The following is a 14,098-nucleotide window of genomic DNA, read 5'->3' as shown; positions in this document are numbered from 1 at the left end:
GGCCTTTATTCAGGGTGGTGAACAGTAAGTGCTTTTGGTTGTGTGTTTGTTCTGAAGTTGTGTGTGGAATTGGCTTTGCAAAAAAAGTGATGTTGGGAAATGAACTGCTTCCTAAATGATTCTGTTTTGTTGGCCACTCTTGGATTGAATAACAATGTCATCAGGTTATGCAGGAGGACTAAAAAGAAACTGTCTAGCTGCATCTCCCAGCTAGTTCTGGCCAACAATACTTCATTGTTCTTACCTAGAGTTAATACCTGACAATCCTTGATGCTTTGTCCTCCCTTTATGCTCGTGTCACCACAGGGGGCCCTTCGAGGTCTTGGCAAGCTTAACTCTTTCCTGATACCTGCTGGTACATCAGTATTGGTCTGGCACTCCTGACATGCCCAAGTGACTCGTAAGTCTGTGATGGCAGGTAGTGAAGTTGGATGAAAAGCCTGTTGTGCTTGTAGGCTTCTCTGAGAAGGAAAGAAGACTTGCTGCAAGTCACTCGGCTCCTAGAATGGGCCCTCCAGGTAGTCCTTGATCTTTGGAGGGCTTTTGTTTCAAGGTTCCCAGGGCAGGAGATGTAAGAGAGGTGTTATGAGTGCTCCAAGCAGCACTGAGGATGGATGCTGGATCGCAGCCTGTTTCTCAAGGAAGTTTCTGTCCTTGGCTGCATGAGACAGCATGTGATTGCAGGAAGTCTTACCTGAAAAGCTCGGAGTAAACATAGTCAAGGAAGGAAAACAGTATGATCAGATTCTTCCTGGCTTAGAGCTCAGCTTTTATCTGTGAGGATTAAGGTGACCAAATCAAATTTTAACCTAATGGGAGTGCCCCAGTAAATCCCTTGCAAGGTGGACTGGAGAAACCCAAGTGCTTTACTGCTGCCTTCCAAACTCAGCTTGCCACATGCAGGAAGGACACGTTAAAACAATGGGGTGTTGCAGAAGTAGTAGTGCATTTGTGATAGTCTCTTTCAGCAAAAGCCATCACAGGTGACAGATGCATAAAGTTACTGCCTGTAAAACCCAGAGTTGGGTGTTCACCTGCCTTGTCTATTGTTTTCATTATTTTTAGGGACGTGACAAAGGAGGATGTGGAAAATGGGCCTCTTGTCAGACAAAATCCCTTTCTTTTAACAAACAGGGGAGCTGCTTTTCCAAACAACAAACACTGAGGTTGGCCAAGGGAAACATGAGACAGGCTCTGCCACATCTCCTGGGCTGCTTTATGACCATTAGTTACCATTTCAAAGCTGTGCTCTGTGTCTGTAGCTCCAGTACTGTACCGAGGGAGGCAGGCTCTTGTTTTCAAGCTAGGATGGGTGAAAACAATGGGTCAATAAGGAAGGGGTTTAGTTTGTTAGGGAAGCCATTTCCCTGCACTTGTTTGTTTTTAATAATGAGGATGAATTGGCATGGCAATCCAGGGCTCTGAAGTACACGGTTCCCTTGGTGCCCAGACTAGCTGCTGGGGTGATTTCACACCCACACAGCATCAGCTGCAGTTCTGTTATTGTGAACCATGCAGGAATCAGCAGCAGCACAGGTACAACCTTCAATTCTTATGACAGTCTCTCTGTGCTGCTTGAAGGAGTGTTGTGGAGGATTTAAGATCAATCTGCTATTACCTAAAACCAGTCATCTGAATTTCCTTTTGGTATTTTACACAAATGCCAAGCTCTGCAGATGAGGTTTGTTTCAGACACTCTTTTTCAATTATTTCTACAGCCTGGTAATCGGGATAATTTCCCCCAGTGCTAAACTTTTCCCATCTTGGGTGAAGGTTGTCTAAGAGCATGTCAAAATATTGAGTGCTCCAAGTCACATTGGGCAAATAGAATAACAAGGCACAGCAACTTGTGAAGTTGCAAGTTCCTTCCTGACAGCTTGAAGTACAGCAGCACTGCCTCTCTCCCTCCCCATGCTGTTAGTACTGTTGCCTTAAGCTGTGTGACAACCACCAGGGGAGTCAAATGCAGCTTAGCAGGGGCCAGCCGAGGGAGCTTTGCTTTCACATTACCAGACTCCTAACGGAGAAATTTCATTGTAAGGTTTTTGGGTGACGTAGTCCTCTGTTGCTCTCAGCTGAAAATAAGCCCCAAGAATTGCACTACCTCAGAAGAATCACTTATGTTCACTGTTGCATCATTTTTGGCTGGCATTCTATGCACAATGACTAGTGTTTATGCACCTGGGAGAGGAGAGAGAAAGGTACACGGATTGTGGCTGAAATCATGATTGGAAGGAAGGAACTCCAGCTGAAAGCGGTTCTCCCCTCAGTAGTGCCTAACAGCTAGGAATAGTGGGTTTTTTAAGGCTGAAGGAACCCCACGGGACTCTTCTGCATCATGTCCTAGGACGGGATCTTAGGCCTAAAAATAAACCAGTATTTTTAGCTGAAATAAGTTTGCCTTGAGCTCCCGATTTTTCCATCAGGAAATATAGAGTCAAAATGTGTCTGTCAGCAGCAGCAGCCAGCTCCCTGCTACGGGCAGCTCTGATCTCAGCGTGCCTGGTCCCTGCCTGGGCTTCCACCAGGCTGGCTCCTCGGGCTGAAGAGGGGTGCTGATGGCACTGCAGGGCCACCAGCAGCAGGCTGGCTCCTCGGGCTGAAGAGGGGTGCTGATGGCACTGCAGGGCCACCAGCAGCAGGCTGGCTCCTCAGGCTGAAGAGGGGTGCTGATGGCACTGCAGGGCCACCAGCACGGCTGAAATTCCCTCCTGTCCCCGTGAGGGCGGGAAAGGGTGGTGCTGGAAGGCAAAGCGTGTGACGCCCGAGCTGGCAGCCGTTCCCCTCAGCGTGGGGCGCGTCGGCGGCGGCGGCTCGGCGGGATGGGGATGGGGATGGGGGCGCGTGCTGCCGTGCCGGCCCGCCGCCGCCAGGGGGCGCCCGCGCTCGCGGGGGGGCGGCCCCTCCGTCTGCGCCTGCGCGGTGACGTCACGCGAGCGAGCGCGGCGGGGGTGGGGCCCGCCGCACATCCGGGCCCCTCGCCGGCGGCAGGGGGCGGGGCCTGCGCTCACGTGACATTGCGTGGCGGCGCAGCCGCCATCTTGTGTTGTTGGGGTTGAGGAGTCGCTGTGGCCGTGAGGGACTCTCCGTCCGGGAGCGCAGGTAACGCCGTTCCGCCGGCTCCCTGCCCCCGCCGCCGCTTCGGCCGTCCCCGCCGCCGCGCTCCCGCTGCCGCGCTCCCGCTGCCGCCGCCGCGCTCCCCTGTCTGTGGGAGCGGGCCTAGGCCGTGCGCCGAGCACCGGCCTCGCCGGCGGCTGCCGTCCGCCGCGGGTGCCGCAGCCCCGGGGCGCCCTGTGGCCTACCAGGGGGCGAGGCCGCCCCGCTCAAGCGGCGGCGGGTGCGCTCGGAAGGGATTCCTTGTGCTCCTGGCGATGGGCTTTTGCGAGGCCCGTTGGGCCGGGCCCCGCTCGGGAGCGCAGGCCTTGCCTTCTCCATGCGGCTTCTCGGCAGCAGGTCCCGGCACAGGGAGACGGTGCCTGTCAGGTGACGGTGGCTCGCCCGGGCTTCCCCACGTTCTGCGGGGCTGGCGGCTGCGTCCCCGGCGCCGTCTTGCCTCGCACTCACTCTTGTGAAGCTGCTTGTCCTTTTCCAGCCCGGTGGCAGCGGGCCCGTGTTTCGGCAGCGCTGTGGGTAGGTGTGCCCTCACTGTGTGTGCCCCGCTCTCAGCACACCCAGCCCTGTCAGGTCACACGGGCTGAGGAAGGAGAAAGCTCGCAGAGTATTCGAGCCTTCCTCCTCCTCCCCCCACCCCCCAGGCATCAGAGTATTGGGAGCAGCGATGACCAGCAGTGTTTGACTGGAGAGGCCTTGGCAGGCTGAAGAGAACATCGATCAGGATTGTGTGCATTTGGTATTGATCCAAGACAAGTAGTTTCAGTGTCAACAAAGCAATCTCCGCTCTTTCAACTCTGTGTAATTGCACTTTGAAGTGGGACAAGTTATAGGCCAAAAGGAGATGTTGCCAAGTAGTACTTCTGGAATAAAACCTACTTTTTCCCCAGTAACTTTCATCTCGGTGTACTTGGTTTGCTGCTGTAATGATTTACCTCTAACTGTAATTCTTTAGTGTCTGTTTTCTTGGGTGGGAAGGGAAAAAACTTCTGAATTCTGGTGATGTTGTTCTGTCTAACGTCTTGCTGCTCATTCTATTTTCTTGCTTCAGGAGCTGACTTGGGCAGGTTCCTGGAAAGTACGTGTGCATTTTTTCTTCCTTTTCCCATAACTCTGCTGGTTGCTTTTGTTCTTAAAAAACTTTTTAATAAACACAAATTAATTTACTGTTTTGTGAATAGAACATTTGTTAGATGCACAGTATGGCAGTTGGGAACCTTTGTAAACAAAGTGACTTGCGGTTGTCACCAACAAAAGCTTCGTTCTGGTGTTTTTGAGCTGTTATTGGATGTGGGCTCCAGTAGATAATAGCTTTAGTATTCCAAGGTATTGATATTTTTGCTGTTCATTTGAATAGGCATCCTTTGAACAGTTAGCTGATGCTGAGGTAAAAATGTGTGTCCTAATCAGTCCTGGGGACATCAAAAGAAACGTTGGGTGTTAGAAGAAATGTTGGAGTGTCTGTTGCCCCTTTTCTCCCGAAGCTCCTACAGCTGCATAGGTTAACTGATGCCACCAGGACCATGTGTGTCAGCGTTAGTTTCTCACTCACTGTATGATTTAAAAGAAATTAAAAAATTCTATCCAGTGGTCAACTATATGAAAAAGGAGGTCAAGATTTATCCCAGGAACCTGAATGTTGCTTCCAGCAAGAGCTGCTTTTTATATTGAGACTGTCAGAGCCCTTTTCAATACCAGAGTATTATGTATAAATCCTAGGTTTTCTTAGGGATTTTTAAGAGCTGCCCAGGCTCTCCCAGTCCCTGGAGACATGAGCATGCACAAGGGTACCTACGTACTCTATTTCTTTTAGGACCTTTTTAAAATGTTTTCTTGAGCTGGTCTTTTAAATCAAGAGCATAGAACTGAAACACAGAGTGATCGTGTCGCAGGGATCAGTTGTTTCACAGAGTGCTCACAAAAGTAATGTGATGGCATGATAAAAAGTTAGGACTCTTGCAGATCCCCTGTTCATGACAGATGTTGATCTTAAAATACTTGTAAAATATTCTCAGTGTTTTTTCTTGCCTTCCTGAAATGTTCTGTCAGTGTAAAATACTGTTTATGCTGATTTAAGTGGAAAAAATTGCTTGTAAACAGAGAGTTTAGGGCTTCACAACTTAATTTTTCCATCTGTTTTACTCCTTGATTGAGAAGATTTTTTTGTGTAAAAGTGGACTGCAAAGAAGGGTTTGATGGGTTTTTTTTTAAGGCATTTAGACTATGCACCCTTGTATCTCTTCTGCTGTGCTTTCTGTGTCTTAAGGCCAGCTGTCTAAATGGAATTCTAGCAGAAATGGGAGCTTCTTACACCTGATTTTAAGAAAGAAGTTGGCAGCTCTTTTTAAGATCTACAGATACTTCTTGTAAAAAACAAACTAGATGTCAAAGTCATAGGGAATATCTTGTGGGCAGCTCCCTGGCTGACGAGGTCGTTTTCCACTACATATCTCTGCTTAAAGATCTATTTAAACATGGAAGGGGGAGCACTGGTTCACAGTAACTGATGAGGATGAGCTGGGCACCTGGACCACAGGCTTTTCCTTCCCCTCTGCTCCTTCTTTTCAAGTGGTTCAGGCCTCTAGCTCTTTAGATTTTATTTGAAATACCAAGAATATGAAATTCTATTCTGATTGCTTTTTTCTGATCTTGTAAGTTCAAGTTACTGTCAAATACATGTTTCTTCGTCTTTCCTTGAGGTCTTTAAAATTCCTTCTCAGGGCTTTGTAAGGTATGATGTCTCACTGTGTGATTTAAAAAAGAATTTATTTTCTTAGCATTTCTTTTCTGATTGTGGTGTTTTCTTTTTTCTCGCAGTGCTTCTGCTCAAAGAGGAGTGGAGATAAGCTATATTTAATTCATGATTATAGATAGAGCTAAGGGGCAGAGCAATAAAATTTCCGCTCAGAAATGTAAAAGCACAGGCCTGATCTGCCTCCTTCCTACATAGCTTGCTAGAGAGCTGTTGGATGCTTTGGTAAGGAGAAACCTGCCTCTTTGTTACTGAAGAAGCATTTGTGTTGAAAGGGACTCTCTTTGTGGTTTTTCTCATCAATTTGTTTTAATTCATGGAGTGACATTTGAGGGTGAAATGCAGCAGGAGGGGGATGGTGTTTGCTTCAGCAGGAACAAAATCAGATTTCAGCTCAGCTTAGGCTCTCCTCTCTTACAGTCAGGTCCTGAACCTTTTTTGGTGGCACAAATGATCTGTCTTGAGATTTGTGAGAACTGAGGATTTGGCAAGTTTACTCAAGGTGTGCATAAGTTATGGGCAGAACCAACAACAATCAAGTGCTTTAAATTAAAAGGTCTATACAACATTAGCCCTCTTGTGGTTGGTGGCAGTATCTCTGTGAATATATGTATGTATGTAACCATGTAGTTCATCATAGGAATGTTTTATACTGTGTTTTTTTGCATCTTTAGCTCAGATGGTAGCAGGGGATTGTAGCAGACTGAGGTCCTTGCACTGCTTTTTTAGTAGCTGAGATTGCCACACTGCAGGTTACAAAATGCATCCACTTCTCTTTTCTTGTTGCGGAGGGAGGGCTGTCAGTCCATGCTGGCACCATCTAGGTGGTTAAACATTCTTCGACTATAGAAACTGTAGCGATGGCTTGATGTTTGTTTGGGAAACTAGGCTGCCATTGCCATTTTCATGTCCTCCTTGTCTTTTTTTTAATTATTATTTTTTTATGGAAAGGATGCTCAGAATTGTTATGATGCATCTGGAATTTTTGGCAAGCATGAAATGAAAGTGTATGTTTTCAGGAGCAAGCCTCTCCTGTAAACCTTAAAGCTTGTAATGTATAGAAGCTGGGTATCTTGACTTCAGGACTGTGGAGAAAAGCAGAAGGGAGATATCAGGAGCTCCATAGAAGTAGCAGGGTCTATAGAAATTTTGATGGACATTTAGGAAATTTGTCTTAAAATACTGCCTTGTTGACAGTACCTTTTGGATCACTTCTGATTTTTTCATTCCTTCAGCTAATTTTTAATGCTATGCATTATTATTTTCTATCTTTTTGACCATATGCTTAAAAAATCCAGGCAAATAAGAGAACAATTACTTGATGCCTTCAACGGAGGCTCTTGTCTATGGAATTTGTCATTATAAATAGAGAAAGGAGCTTACACGTTAGGAAAATAAACTGGTTAGAAAAAGCTTTTTTCACGTTAAATAGCTGTTAGTACAGGGAGAGTAGGCATGATGAAAGTAATGAGAGTAGGCACTTGGTGAAAGTAACGTGTAGTTACTGGGGATTTGGTTCTTTTATTCAGAAGAGGAGTACTCCTTTCAGGCTGTGGTTACTAGGAAATACTTTTTGTTCCTTCATTCCTGTCACTGACAACAAATAGAAATCCTTTGCATTCTGTTGATAGTGTTTTAAGATAAAGGCACTGGTTTGTGTGGCTGGGAGATTGAGAAGCTGTGGACTTCCATGTGTAGATCAGATCAGGTGAAAACAGCATTGTGGTCTGTGTAATGCAGTGTGTCAGTTCAGAGTGGGAGAAATAGGACAAGGTGCGCCTTGTACACTGTGAATGAACATGGTTTAGGGTGAAGTTTTATGATGCTAAACTTATGTAACTTCAGACTGAGAGTCACAATTTCATGTGGCAAGGAGCTGGTGTGACTGGCAAGAGATGGATGTAAAAACTGATAAATTGGGTTTTGAACCATATATGGTAGAATGTGAGGGTGATGCAGGTTGAAAGAGACCAGCCTTTGGTGGCTGTCTGCTCCAGCCTCTTGCTCAGAGCAGGACTGACGTCAGCCTTAGACTGAATAATGTGTGTGATAGAAAGTGAGCGAGGCTGATGGTGGAAGTAACATATGGCAAGGTTTTTAAATAAAAAGCATGTAGTAACTTGATTTAATAAATCAGAGACCCAGTTGAACTACCATTAAAACCAGTGGAAGCTTTTGCATTAGGCTTAGTTAATGCTGAATTATCTGTATATGTAATTTTCTCTATGTTATACTAGACTTTAAGAGTACTAAGGCAGGACCAGGATAACATCTCAAATCAGTTTACAAAGACGTAGTTCTTAGATGAAAAAAAGTCAGTATCTTTAGCGATATTAACATCAAGAGAAGTGAGAAGCTATTAAAAAGTGTGGTAGTTCGTATGTAGTACCAAGTTACCTTGGTTGATGAACATGTGCGGTCTGCTACACATACTAATTCTCTCAGTTGGGCTTTTTATTAGACACTTTCTTACTATTGAATATTTGTTTCCAGAAGCACAGGATGTCTCAGAACTGCTTGAGTAGGAAATCTTAAGAAGGGATGGGTGGAGAGAATTTCTACAAAGCCCAAAGAAACTGCTTATGTAAATGACATTTAAAAACACAAAACCACCCCCCCAACCACCCAGATCTGTTAATTCAATGAATGTTTGCAGTGAATGTAGTCTGAAGCTTTGTTCTGCCACTTCGAGTGTAAGTATAGGCTGTATGATGTGCGTGGGAGTGGGAGGGAGGTGCAGCGATGTGGTTTGAGTTGCATTTGTGTAGTTTGGCTACTGGCCTTGTTGAGGAGCAAGTAGAGACTCAGCATCCTGATCTGTGACACTGTGCGGAACGGCACAGACTAAATGTTTACCTCCCAGCAAATTTCCGACGTACAAGGTAGACAGATGTGGAAGTGATTTTCAGCTGGAAAACAAGAGTGCTGGCAGGATTTTGGGACAGGATTTGGAATGAGAAGTGGTTTGTGTTCCAGCTGGTGGCAGGGCCAAGGGTGCGGTCCCCTGACTCTGCTTGCAGCTTAATAGCTGGGGTGTCTGCCTTTGGCTGGAAGCCTGGTGAGGAAGGTGGAGGTCACGCTGCTTTCTGGTGGAGGAACTGGGAAAAGCTTTCACATGTTCAGGTGAATCAAGAAGGGGATAGCTCTGTAACCTACCTCTGACAGTGGTTAGGAGAGGAGGAAGATATCTGGAATGTAACATTCCTTTATTTTTGTTGGATTTTGTTAGGTGTGCAGGTCTCTGTAGCCTCTCTTGTCATCCCTATCCCAGAAGGGTTTCAGTGTCTGTTTATTGGGTTTGTCATTCTTGCCTCTGGTACATGTTACAGGCCCTGGCACTTCATAAAGCTTTAGATGGATCTGTATGAAACGAGCAGAGGACGGCCAGTTTGGTCCTGGCACTTGAGAGTATCATGGACCAGAGGCTGCTGAGAACTTGAGATGGTTTTGCCATGATTTGAGACACATTAGGAGATCTAAAAATGTCACTGTAATAATAGAGGTGTAGCTTCTGAATACGTTTAGATGACGTTCCCTCAGGAGAATCCTCCTCTTGGTGTTTGGGTATTAAGGCATAAAGGCTTGGTAAGCCCAAAGGGCTACTGTGACTTTTCTGGCATCTTGTGTAATATGACTGCTGGATTTTTTTTTTCTGATTAATTTTCTGTTTAAAGTAGAACATTTTTTAGAATGTCATTTAGCATTGACCTGAAAACAACTTAGTCTGTTGTTTATATCTGAATGTCTTACTTCAGTCTCTTCACTGAGTACATGAGGCTTCAGCCTTTTTTTACATGCATGGTCATTTACAGACTGAGCAAGATACTTAAATGTTTCTCTGTGCTCAATAAATACAGCTTTACTGTGTGTTCATGTTCTTCCCACACAGCAAGGCACGTCTTTCATGTTCTATCAGTTTTTGAAACCCGATTTATCACCTTCTTTGCCTTATGGATAACAGAACAGGACACAGTATCCCTGCAGAGATAAAATCCACTCTGTATTGACTGCATATTTCCTTATTTCTGTGTTCAGTGTTGTGAAATTCTCTTTCCAGAATAGCCTTGTATTTGTTGTATATTACCAATGTTTTCTGTTTGTGAGTCTTTTGATTGTATACTTGGCCTTATTAAATGCAACCTGCTATACTGGACCGAGTAATTGAATAATTCATAATGGTATTATTGATGATGTGTCATTTCCATTAGTTACCATATCCATGTTTGTCATCCTCAGGTTTTAGGAGTTATACGGGCCAGTGTTACAGATTCTATAGAAGCAGAAAATCCCTTTATACCTTTTACTCAGCTTTGAGAATACTTTGCCTTCTAAGATGGGTTGTTGTAAATTCTTTAGAAAAGAAGGTTAAAAGAAAAAATAGATTATGATGATTTGAGACTTCTCATGTGGTTCTGAATGGTGTTGTCCTTGTTAGCATTCTTCTTAATTGAAATGTCCTGCAGAAGTTTGAATTTATTTCTCTTACTGGCTTGAACAATGAAATTTCTACCCGGACAAAGTATATTTTGATTGAACGTCTTCCATAAATCCATGTTGGCTGGCCTTAATTATGTCAGTGCCCTTTAATCAGTGTTGTCTGCTTTAGCCAGTGATTAATATCAAGCAGACTGCTAGTATAGCCACCTGAGTCATCCTGTTTACCACTGTACTTAAAAAGTAACTTGCATACAGTTTTGGATCTTCTTTAATATTTCAAGACTAGAGAAAATCAGCATTAATTATTCAGCCAACCTGTTAATTTTTGTTAAGACACGGTTACTGGCACTGACAGGAGCGAGCTCTGGTAGCTGCCTGTGGCATGTTTTATTGCTCCTGGAAGGTGAAGTTTTTTTATCTTGATATAATGTTGCTGTTGCATGGTGGAGCACTGCTGTTCAATTCCTGTTCCAAGTTTACTTAAGGAGAACCCATTTCCTTGCAATTAAATCTGCTTGTGTTAGATTTCCATTGTGTTCTTTGGTTCTCAGAATTTTCAGCCAATTTCTAGTTTTAAAGGGATATTTCAAACCTACAGCAGCAACATAACTACCCTGAAAGGAAAGGATGCCTTTCTTGCTAATCAACTCTGGTTAAATAGTAGACCATTTGACAATCCAGTAGCTGGATATAGGAAGGATCACTGTTAGAGCTCATTTCCAAAGGTAATAAAAAAAACAAGCAAGCAGCAGCCCCAAAGCTGTAAATTGCAGCAACAGACTGAAGCTTTTCTTTTGGCGGTAGAAAAGATGAGATGGGCAGACCTGAATGCACTCATTGCCTAGACTCAACCTGAGATGCAGAGCATCAGTTTATCCAAAACAGCAAAGCATCTTGGTGAGACAGTTTGCCATGTGGTACAAGCTGATGGAACTCTGTAAGAAAAAGGCAGGAGTTAAACAGTACCTCAAAATCTAAACTCAAGTACCCGTGAGTAAGGGGCAAACCTTAATATGACCGTTTCATGTAAATTCTGAGGTTGAGCAGAGTCTGGCAATTTAGATCTCTCAAAGCCTGTGAAAAACAGCTTTTGCCTAGCTATTTATTAGATAGCTATACATTTGAAAAGACCAGAACTTATGGCCAAAATGTGCCACAGTAATTATAGACCTTCATTAGATTTTCTCAATCAAAACATCATCTTATGTGTTCTAACACAGAAATCTAACCAGTAGAATCAAGTTCCAACTTGTGTCTGAAGCAGATGTTTCCAAGAGCTTTAATAGATTTGTCAGGAACTAAGCAGCAAGCTTGAAAAATAATTTAGAAAACCACAGCTTGGGAAAACAACCATCATACCTAAACCAAACCAATGACATGAGTTGACTGTTGCTGATAGCAACTTCTGTACCAATAATATTACTTGTTAATTGTGAGTGAAAGCCACTTAAAGGCTTAATGTTATTGGATTACATTTTATGTCTTCTGAGAGGATGGACTTCTGACTTCCAGAGTACTAAGCTGCTGACAAAATAGAAAGGATGGTTTTTTTCCCCTCATCAATCCATGGCATGATGGGGGGGTTGATGTGATTTCCTCTGTTTTCAGTCCATTTTCCAATTCCATTTCCCCCAAATATGCAGCAAAACTGCTCAAGGATTGACCTGATTTGAAGAAACCTTGGAGAAAAGGTTCCCCTTTGAAGGAGTGGAGGGAAGTCCTCGGGTAGTGTTTTTGCTCAAGCAGAGATAGGAACTGGCCGCTAACAAAATATGGCCTCAGCTTCTTACTTCAACTTGAGACTGTCCCCATGTGCTCTTTGCCCATGTGAAATCTATGTCTGTGCAGACTCCTCAATCCATAGCTGTTTGTAAATTTTTATTTACAAAACTCTAGCAGTTCTGAGAGGGGCTTTCCCCTCAGCAAACTGAATCAAGGAGGAAGTGTGTTAGGTATATTCTATTTTTGTGATTTGTCATCCTTGATTAATAGGAAGGCAGCGTAGACAAAGACTAAAATTAACATCTTAATAATTAATATTGGAGTTTAGAGCGTTAAGAAAGTTATCCAGCTAATAGAGATCTGATAAATTAATGCATTGTCCTTGGCCAAAATAGTTAAATGTATGACCTCATCATCCAGTCCCTTTTTTTAAATCCTCACCCTTTTTCTCACCCCACCCTGACTCTTTCAAGAGTCAAGTGTCATTCAGTCCAACTTAACTTGCCTTTCCAGTTCGTGCAGCTTCTCCTTTGCTTCCCAGCCACATGTTGCGCAGTCCCTGTCAGAAGTTCCTCTCTAGTTCAGCTTCTGTGCTCATCTTCTGGCTGCTGCTTTCAGAACCAGCAGCAATGCTGGGTTTTTGCCTTCTCTACCTTGTCTGCTCTCATGTGGCCAAGTGTATTCCTCTGGTGTACTTGCTATCTTAGGTCTCTCGAGTCTCTTTTGTTCCTCTCTCCTCCCAAATCATTACCTGTTTCCAGAGTCCCTCCTTTCCAAGGGTTTTCTCTGAGCTTTGCCTGGGATTTTCTTATATGCTTTATTTCTGGGTAACATTGCCTATTAGAGTAAATTCAGCTGTTACACCTACTCAAATCATCTGCAGATCTGTGTTTTCTTCTGGGCTTTTTTGGGTTGGTCTTTTTCCCCCTCTTCAGGTACAATTTCATCCACTCGCAGGTCTCTCACTTGCAGTTACAAATTAGTATAGTGAGAACTTAAGGGGAGGAAGTAACCTATCCGATTGCAGCCCAGAAGAGGAAGCCAGCAAAGACTTCCAAAAACAAGTGTAGCAGCCAAAATGAGGGACAAGGAAAAACTATTTTGCAGCTCAGAGGAATAAGATTAGCAGGCTTTGAGTGTGCTGGTAGGTAAAGAAAGATGACACAGGATCTTCCATTTTTGGGAAGGAAACTGAGAGGCTGAATAGGGTGGGGCTTTCTTTTGAGTCCAAAACTAGTAGACTGTTCAGTCCTCAGTGGTTTTAGTGCTTCATCCTTATAGCTAATGTTTTTCATCTGTGTTTTCATTGCAGTTAAGTAGTGTCAGCTTTTTTGGTATTACCGATACTAAACTAGCTTTGATGTTAGGAGCTGGGGTTCCCAGGTTCCTTGATAATCCACATGGGTTGATCGGAAAGCTTCCCCTCACCCCAAGAACTACTACAGATACCTCAGGAGGCAAAGGAACAGCCATCCAATTAAGAGTGCAAGGAATTGTGTTATAGGTTTCTGTCTGCCAGAGTATTTGGCACTTGTAAAGCAATTCAGATAACCCACAGTATTTTCATCTGTGGTGGTTTTATGTCACCGTTAGGTACCCAACCTTGTATTTTGATTTGCTGAATGGTGGACAGATACACTATGAATATTCTATTGAGCTTCAAATTACCTGCTTCAAAAAGGGAACCCAAATCAGACCAAAATTGTCTCAAACTAGACCTGTGAGGATATCTGGATGTTTTTGTATTAGCTTCTGGTGCATATAGTGGGGATAATCCCATAGCATTGAACAGGATTATTGTGAAAACAAAAATACTGTCATTTGTAGTTTAAGTTCTGTTGTGTTTGGGAAAAAGTTAATATGGAACATAGTTAAAATACATGTGGCAAAGGTTGGTTGGTATGTTTAGGCTGTAGGGAGTTTTACAACTCTGTATAATCTTATGCCCAAAAGATCTGGGTAAAAAGCTACTCATGCAGTTTGAGTGTGGGCTTGTTTTTTTCCCTGATCTAGCTTTTAGGCTGTTGGGTTTTTTTTACTTTAATAGCATTGCTTCAGTAGCACATACATCTATAT

At 43.8% G+C, this 14,098-nt stretch overlaps 1 protein-coding gene across 10 annotated transcripts in view; it reads left to right on the top strand.

The window, feature by feature from the left end:
- The first annotated feature begins 3,004 nt into the window (after positions 1 to 3,004).
- Positions 3,005 to 14,098, top strand: part of GIGYF2 (GRB10 interacting GYF protein 2) — a 76,861-nt gene continuing 65,767 nt past the window's right edge. For all 10 annotated transcript variants that reach the window (XM_062005683.1, XM_062005682.1, XM_062005677.1 and 7 more), the window contains exon 1: positions 3,005 to 3,102. The gene's annotated coding sequence lies outside the window, so the exon portion shown is untranslated. The remainder of the gene's footprint in view (positions 3,103 to 14,098) is intronic.

This window comes from Colius striatus, chromosome 12 (assembly GCF_028858725.1).
Source record: "Colius striatus isolate bColStr4 chromosome 12, bColStr4.1.hap1, whole genome shotgun sequence".
Lineage (NCBI taxonomy): Eukaryota > Metazoa > Chordata > Aves > Coliiformes > Coliidae > Colius > Colius striatus.
Note: the sequence above shows the minus strand (reverse complement) of the source record. Positions and strands in the feature narration are given on the sequence as shown.